This window comes from Myotis davidii, unplaced genomic scaffold (assembly GCF_000327345.1).
Source record: "Myotis davidii unplaced genomic scaffold, ASM32734v1 scaffold132, whole genome shotgun sequence".
NCBI classification, from domain to species: domain Eukaryota; kingdom Metazoa; phylum Chordata; class Mammalia; order Chiroptera; family Vespertilionidae; genus Myotis; species Myotis davidii.
In genome coordinates, this window is record NW_006285258.1 from 3,070,817 (window position 1) to 3,079,501 (window position 8,685).

The 8,685-nt window shown below is 39.9% G+C and overlaps 1 long non-coding RNA gene across 1 annotated transcript; it reads right to left on the reverse strand.

Annotated features, from left to right (window-relative positions):
* Positions 1-1,619: 1,619 nt before the first annotated feature.
* On the reverse strand, positions 1,620-7,161 carry LOC107181867. Its single transcript, XR_001512581.1, has 3 exons — positions 7,091-7,161; positions 6,763-6,925; positions 1,620-1,734 (listed from the first exon to the last, which is right to left on the reverse strand). It is a non-coding gene; the product is annotated as an uncharacterized LOC107181867 (long non-coding RNA).
* Positions 7,162-8,685: the final 1,524 nt, after the last annotated feature.

Genomic DNA, 8,685 nt, shown 5'->3' on the forward strand with positions numbered 1-8,685 from the left:
AGGGAGAAATGTAATTCATGAACAAAATATTTGACCATATAGCCATATTTTTTGGCCAAAATTGAGCATGAGGGTTGAGGGAAGAAAAGTTGCAAACAAATTCTAAATTCTGCCTTTTTTCAATGAAAAAATATGGGCGAAGCAATTCTGAAATTTTAATGTTGATGGAAGTCAGGGTTCTCACTATGGAAGAAGAGACAATCATATAAAGCATGAGAGAAAGCAAGAAAGAACTCATGTGCATAAATTTCTATTGGAGGTATCAGTGTGAACTGATTATTTCTAAGTTATGTCTACCCATGTAATGTACATGTGCAAACATGCAAGTATATATCTATATCTATATCTATGTTAGTATGTTTGCATTTGTATGTACAGTAAATGTATATTTTTGTGTACACACACACACACAACTATTCTTACCTCTATCAGCTGATAGGACATAGAATTAAAGAAAACCCAGTAGTGCCCTGGCCAGGTGGCTCAGTTGATTGGAGTGTCATCCCATACACCAAAAGGTAGGGGTTCAGTTCCCAGTCAGGGTACATAACTAGGTTGCGGGTTCAGTCCAAGATCAGGGCATGTCTGGGAGGCAATTGATCAATGTTTCTCTCTCACATCAATATTTCTCTCTCACATAAATATCTCTCTCTCTCTCTCTCTCTCTCTCTCTCTCTCTCTCTCTCTCTCTCAAATCTATACACATATCCTTGGGTGAGGATAAAAAAACAACAACCCAGTAGCAATGATATTACCTAAAACCCAAATCTTTGTCTCTAAAACCATTATCCACTAAAAGAAACCAGTGCTCTTTAAAGAAATGGCTGACTAGGCAAAATATCAGCCTGGAAGTAAGAAAGTACTTTAAATAAATTATGGGTCATTTCACAAGGACCAAGGTGCTAGATGAAAAGAGTTTCAGCTAGCCACATCTGGGATAATTTTAGTACCAAAGTAAGTGCAATTATGAATTACAAAGCATTAAAAATATTAAATTTATGAGTTCATACTGATAAGAAATAGGTAAATAAGTGAATAAATGAATGAGTGAAAATGGAAGGCTCTTGCTTACAATAGAATGATGATAGCCAACTTGTAAATGTGGAGGGAGGATAGGAGTTGGAAAATAATTATTTTGCAACCGTCATAGTAAAATTGCATCAAGTGAGATTCATCAATAACTTAAATCTAGGGGAAAGTTTTAATAAAGAGAAGAATATTTGATGGTCTTAAACTATCTGATTGGTTATTAATTATGAGGGTAAAAAGTAGTAACTACATAGTGAAGAACGGAACACCAACTTGACAGTGTAATAAAAATCAATAGAGGTAGATGGACATTGTGTGGCTCCATGTGATGATGCCTTGAGGAGGACACACCATCATCTATGCAGGATTTTGGTTGAATATACAACTTGAATGTAACCATAAAGAAAAATAAAAAAATATATGACGAACATTCTTCTAATCAAAAAAAGAAGACTGTCCTTAAAAAAACAACAACAGACAAAGGCCATGGAAATGTTTCAGATTAAAGAAGGTGTCTTAGTTCTTTGGGGCTACTATTACAAAAAAATACCATAAGTTGAGTATTCAAACAAGAAATATTTATCCCTCACAGTTCTGATGCTAAGAAGTCTGAGTTCAAGGAGAGAGCAGACTTGGTGTCTGGGGAGGGTCATCTTTTTGGTTCATAGATGGCTGTCTTCTTGTCGTATTTTCACATAACAGAGCCTAGAAAAGTAAATTCTCTTAGGATTTTTAGGGCACTGATTCCATTCATGAGGCTCTACTTTCATGACCTCATCTAATCCTAATTAGCTTCTAAATTAACCAATGAATTTATATGCATAGCCCATGGACAAATAATAATGTGGGGAAGACCTGGGCAGAGGGCAGGAGCAGGGTTGCAGGGGGCCAATGCGGAGTAAACAGGGGATGTCTTTAATAGTTTCAACAATAAAGATAAATTTTAAATATATATCAATTTTGCCCTGACTGGTTTGGCTCAGCGGATAGACCGTCAGCCTGCAGACTGAAGTGTCCCGGGTTCGATTCCGGTCAAGGGCATGTACCTTGGTTGCGGGCACATTCCCAGTAGGAGATGTGCAGGAGGCAGCTGATCGATGTTTCTCTCTCATCAAAAAAACTGGTATTGCTGACAGTATTGAGGTTACATAAGAGAATATTTCTATACCTCAAGTATTTAAGAGTAAAAATTCATGATGTATGCAACCTAGCCTCAAACAGTTCAGAAAAAAAATTATATATGCACATAAAACAAATGATGAAGTCAATGAAATAAAATGTTAACAGTAAGACGACTCTGGGTTGAAGGTATATATGGGTATTCTTTGTACTGTGTTTCATTATTGAAACTTTTATTTGTTTAGTTATATTCATTGGGACACCACTTTGACCAGTAACCAAAATTATCACTAGTGAGGGACAGGTGAACACTGTGCCTCCAGAGGTGACGCCCTGAAGACGCATCACCTATGCAGTGCTCGAGTCCAGCCCATGGAAGCTGAATCCAATCACAAGGAAATAGTGACACTCTGGGTAAGGAATGCCCTCTACTTACAAAGGAGGGTTATTTTTTGTGTAGCATAATATGATTTACACTTTACAAAGGGACCTCAACAGTGGCATGGAGGAATGGGAGATACTTGACCGAGAGAAGACAAGCTTTGTAAGGCCAGCTTTGTAGCTAGTACTTTGACAACCCATCAGAGAGCTAATGAGAAACAGAATTAGACTGCACAGTAGGTATGGGAATTAGTCTTCAGATTTGACAACACTTTCAAAAATAAAAATGACCCAGCTTGAACACGGGTTCAATTAAGTGGAAAAGGATAGGGAGAAAGTAAAATAAGCATGGACTCTTATTAGTTAGGTTTAAATGCACTTCTCTCTGCTCTGCCATGTGTGGATTCAATGAGAAGACAGCGATCTATGGACCAGTAAGATGGCCTTACCAGACACCAAATCTGCTGGTACTTGGATAGATAGACGGTGAGACTACTTATTGAGACAGGGAATCTTGGAGATGAAGTAGAGTGAAATAAAGAAAGCTTTTGTGCGTATTATCTGGGGGAAAATACTGATCAGAATAAACATGTTCTTTATTTCAACAATAATTTAGAGGCATTGAATGCTCAGTAGGTCCCAAGCATTGTGTCAGACTATGCGATTAAAAAGCATCAAAATGAGACTTTTTACTGCTGAGAAAAACTAGGCTCAGAGATATTAGAAAAACTTGCCCAATATCATACAATTAATAAATGGAGGAGGCATGATTTTAACTAAAAATTATGCTTTTCCACCATGTCTTATTACATCCCAAAGAAAAATATTTAATTTTTTAAATTTAATTACAGTTGACATACAATATTATATGTCCCAGGTGTACAACATATTGAGACATTTACTAGTATATACTTTATGAAGTGGTCACTCTGATATGTCCAGTATAATTTCTAAATAAAAGCACCCTTTACCCCTTGCCTTTCTTCCTAAAGGATGATATTGGATTTCCATGGTCTAGATCAGGGGTGGGGAATGCCTGGCCTGAGAACCATACAAGACCTGAGAAATCTTTTAGTGTGGCCCTGTCAAGGCAACCATAGGTGGGACTCAAAATTCAATAAATCTAGGAGCTTTTTTATAGCAACATAAATTTATATTAAGTGAATTATATTAAATGAATGATGTTATAAATATCCAAATGGCCCTTGGAAGAGAAAAAGGTTCCCCACCCCTGGTCTAGATGATAAAATTAAAACTATGATCTAAGCATGATTTTAACTGGATCTGTTGGGTTTACAAATTATGGTCAACTAACTGCATATAGTCTCTAGGTAAGATTTCCTAACTTTCCCCAGAAAGTGGTAATGGTACAACAGAGGGATCCCTGCAGCCAGAAGGTGGGTTCCATCCCTGACTCTGCAGTTTACTGGCTAGAAAATGGTATCTCCCAGGGATGTTGCAGGGGTTAGACGAGATAATGTACACATAAGCACAAACAGACACAGTAGGTATGTCCATGTAACCAGATCTATGAGACCAAAGACCTCAGTGGGATGCAGTGATTCTCACTGTTTTCTCGAACACTGTCTGCAGAATGTTCCTTTCACAGTGAGGAGTTAATCAATTGCATTTGGATCCAGAATTCTAAAATACTACAACAAATAAAGGTCTCCAAGTCCTAGAGTCCTGACCCTGATGTGGTTAGTGTGTTTCAGGGACAGAGGTCTCTTGGTTGTGTCACATAGCACCATGTGACCTTATCATCGCCTTCCCCTCCTTGACCTCTGTCTCATCATCTATAAACGAAGGCAGATGCTATACTTCCTGAATTAATGTTAATTGCAGTCTTGTTCTCAGATCACTTCTAGCTAAATCAGCTGGGCTGCTTGTTAGAACACATATTGCCCAGGTCTCACTCAGTAGCTCCCAAATTACAAGCTTGGGCAAAGGATCTAGGAATCTGCCTTTTAACCCCTTCCCACCAAATAATTCTAATGCACACAAATGTGAGAATCACTGAGCTAAGTTCCTTTTCAGGTAAAGAATTCCACGTAGGCCAGTGCTTTGTAAACTTTTATGCATCCCTCTGAGATCTTGTTAAAGCGCAGTGGGGCATGATCTGTATTACAGCTAAGCTCTCAGGTGATGCTTCTGGATCCCAGAACACATGCTAAGTAGCAAGGCTTTATGTGAAATGACACAGTCATACAGGTTGATTTACATTTTGAGATGAAAATAATATACATAATGACTCAAGGATGAGAGAAGTGCATACACATGATTTGCCTGAGTGAAGAATTCGGTTGATTGACCAGCTTTGGGCGACTTAGGTCCTTATCATAGAGAAGACACACATTTGAAGACAGCCCACTTGGTTAAGTCCTCCACTCTGTCCTTTCCTAGACATGTGATCTGCAGAAAGTGATTTACACTTCCAGAGCCTTAGGCTCTGAATCTGCAAAATAGGGGCAATAGAATACCCACTTTGCAGAGCCGCGGCAAGCATTAATTGTGATCACATGTATAAAATTCCCAGCCTCGTGCAACAATATCAGACCCTCTAGGTTTCCTGAGGACCCTTCCTAAGCCTTTACTTAATTCCCTGCATGAGGCTGCTCAATAGGACTTGTTCCTCTTCCACAGACACCACCACCTGGAGGGCAGCCGCCTCTTCACCATGAGAAAACACTTGGACTTTCTTGGGCCGCTGAGTGATTTCTCACACAGCTGCTCTCCTGGACTTGGAAGGCTGACGGCAGCCCTGCCAGAGGCAGATGGGAGAGCTGCAGTCCAGTTGCTTGTCAGCGATGTTCAGAGGACACATTTATAAGGCTTTTCACACTTTCCTGGCATCCTCCACCAGCAGCCAGACACCAACCAAAGGCAGCCCGCTGCATACCACATGGCAGGCAAGGGAAGCTGAGTGCACATGTGCCGGCCGAGGCCCCCAGCAGGGCTTCGTCTTTCTCTCCTGCCTCCTTTCATTACTCGTTTCTATGTGGTTGTGGTCAACATGCCACCCGGCTTTTATGCTAAGTCCTTTTAATTTTTTTGACAGGCGCTACTGCCCTTCCTCCGGAATAACCCATTAAACAAGAAATGAGTTGCAGTACTGTGGACTTAATGTGAAGAGTTTTCAGCTCTTTTTATAGTCATGTGGATGGGTGTTATCAACAAATATTTCTTCAGCAATTGCAGCATCCCAGGTGCTTGAGGGAAACAATAACCAAATCATGTGTTAAGCTTCTTGCTCAAGCTATAGGAATCAAACCCTGAAAATGATTTTCTTTTCCCCTGAGTCATCCTCAAGTTTTATTGTATATTGGAATCACCTGGAGAGAAGACAAGCATGCTGCTGCCTAAATACCAATCCCAGAGATTCTGATTTAATGGCTATGGATGCAGCTTGGGCATTGGGAATGCAGCCAAGATTGGGAATTAATAAAATCTACCCAAAATTTTTCCATAGTGTCTCAATTTTTAATCAACATTAGTTTTCAAGAACACCCTTTATAAAACCTTTTGACCTACATAATCTATGTTAAACCTCAAAACAACCCCATGAAGCCATTATTCTGAATTTGTTATTATTTTATTTGTATATTTGTACATTAGCCTCAACTTGAGTATTTTAAAAGATGGAGCTCAGAGAGGACAAGTTATATCCTCAGATGACAGCTGGTAAGGGCAGGGATAATCCTTGAACTTATGGATCCTGGCTCCTACTATTCTTTTTTTAAAAATATACTATTATTGATTTCAGAGAGGAAGGAGGAAGGAGAGAGAGAGAGAGGAACACCAACGATGAGAGGGAATCATTGAATAGCTGCCTCCTGCATGCCCCCTACTGGGGATCGAGCCTGTAACCCAGGCATGTGCCTTTGACAGGAATTGAACCTGGGACCCTTCAGTACACAGGCCGACATTCTATCCACTGAGTCAATCTAGCTAGGGCCCATACTCTTTTAATTACTTTGTAATGCCCTTAATTCAGAGTTTGTCATTGACACCATTTACTGGATCATAACACATCTTTAGATTGTATACTAGTAAACATTCAAAACAAACACTCTCTGATTTGATTTCCTTATTGGAAGATGTAAGTAATATTAATAAGGAAAGAAGGGTAGTGCTATTGAGAATATAGGGCCTTTCTGGTGTGATGGCCAATGCACTTGGCATATATATAATGTGTTAAGTGCCAAGAGACATTCGACACATGATGCTACTTACTGGGGAAGTCAATGAATGCCGGCCGAAGGCTAGACACACAAAGCTCATCTCCAAGTACCATAAATCATCTCAAAAATAGGCCACAGCACTCTTCCTTCTGTGATGAAAGACATTCCGAGTTCTTTGGAAGGTCGCACAGATCCTTGTTTGAAGACAGGATCATCTGTTGATTCCCAGAAATACAGAGATTAGTTTGAAGGGTGTGGTTCTCCCAAGCCAGTGGGATAATACATTGATTTGGAGTCTCCATGCCCAAGTTGTTTTTCACTTTACAGGAAATAATGCAAATGTTAAAAAAAACCTGTAGCTTTTGGTGACATGAAATTACCATTTACCTACAACTCCTTGAGTGTTTCATGAACTCTGCCAGGAAGGAATGGAGCAGGATTGACTGATAAAAGTAATTCTCAGCACTCTCTCTCTCTGAACCTTATCAGGGAACCTGAAGTGTAGATGTCATGCTTGTTTCTCAGGCCAGTGCCACAGCTAATGGTAAGCTGATGGTCAAAGAATGCCTAGTGAGCATGAGTCAGCATGAGTCAGCAACTTAATGAGCTTAGGACTGCTCATGGTGTTGGTCTGGTTAGGCATTAACAGGCATTTTTGTTGCAGAAAGACACCATCCAATTAAACTACTGGTCATTTTGAAAACAGCTGTTTGAATTAATTCCAATATACAGTTTTCAAACATTCTATTATTCTATTTAGTTTATATATGTGAGGCTATAGCCATAAATGAAACTATGGGTACAGCTGTAAATGAAGAAGAGAGTGTGCACATTCAGCTCACAAATAGGACTGTTAGAATTCCCAAAATCACTCTAAAAGCCCAAGAGTTTTGAACCTGAAAAAAATGACCGTAAAAGGTACCTCTTAGCCAAACCTACCAAAGTTATCCATTAACTCAGGGTTCCTCAAACTACTGCCCGCGGGCCACATGCAAATACAAATATTGTATTTGTTCCCATTTTGTTTTTTTACTTCAAAATAAGATATGTGCAGTGTGCATAGGAATTTGTTCTAGTTTTTTTTTTAAACTATAGTCCGGCCCTCCAACGGTCTGAGGGACAGTGAACTGCCCCCCCCACCCGTTTAAAAAGTTTGAGGACCCCTGCATTAACTGAATCCTTAAGTGCAATTGAAAGTTAGTTCTTTTCACAGTTTCTCACTCTCAGAACCCCTGGAAACAGGTCTCCAAATGCAGACCCTGCAAAGCCCCTTTGAGATGATGACCCTTTGGGAGAACCACCTACATAACTGTGGGGCCCAAGGCAAACTGTGGATCTCTTTCTTTAAAAATAATTAATAACTTAAAAATGGTGACAGCAGAGCATTAAATCAAACACAAGGTCCCGTGTCATGAAGCAGTCCCTGTCTTCAGGGCAGCAAGACTCCAATAGTGCTCTTCCAGCTGCCCTTTTACTGAGTCTTTGGGAGTAAATGACACCTCACTATGTGTTGCCAACTGTTATGTAGGCAGATGGCTCCAGCTGTCCATGGGACATCTGCAGGACAGCAACAGAAGGAAAATATGATGGAAAGTGAATGTAGCATGTCTGTCAGGGCTAACAGTGGAAGGCAGAGGTTTTGTACAGCTGTTACAGAACTCAGAAAAAGGACAGTTGGCTACTGTAGACCCTAATGAATGCCAACATTATCCAGGGGAGAGAGAGCCCTGGATGTTCTCACCCCTAAAGGAGATTATGTGGCAGCATATTTTTGAGATATTATTCCAATCTGTCTACCTACCTATACTTGAATAGATCTATACTTACCTTTTTAGTATTTCCAGCTTTCCACACCAAACCCAAGCTAACAGTTGTTTCTGTGCTCATTATGTCAGGGGAGACAGCTGCCAGAACAAAAAGATCCTAATAATCATCCTGGATTTAGGTACACAAGCCTAAGTCCTACAGAGAGGAG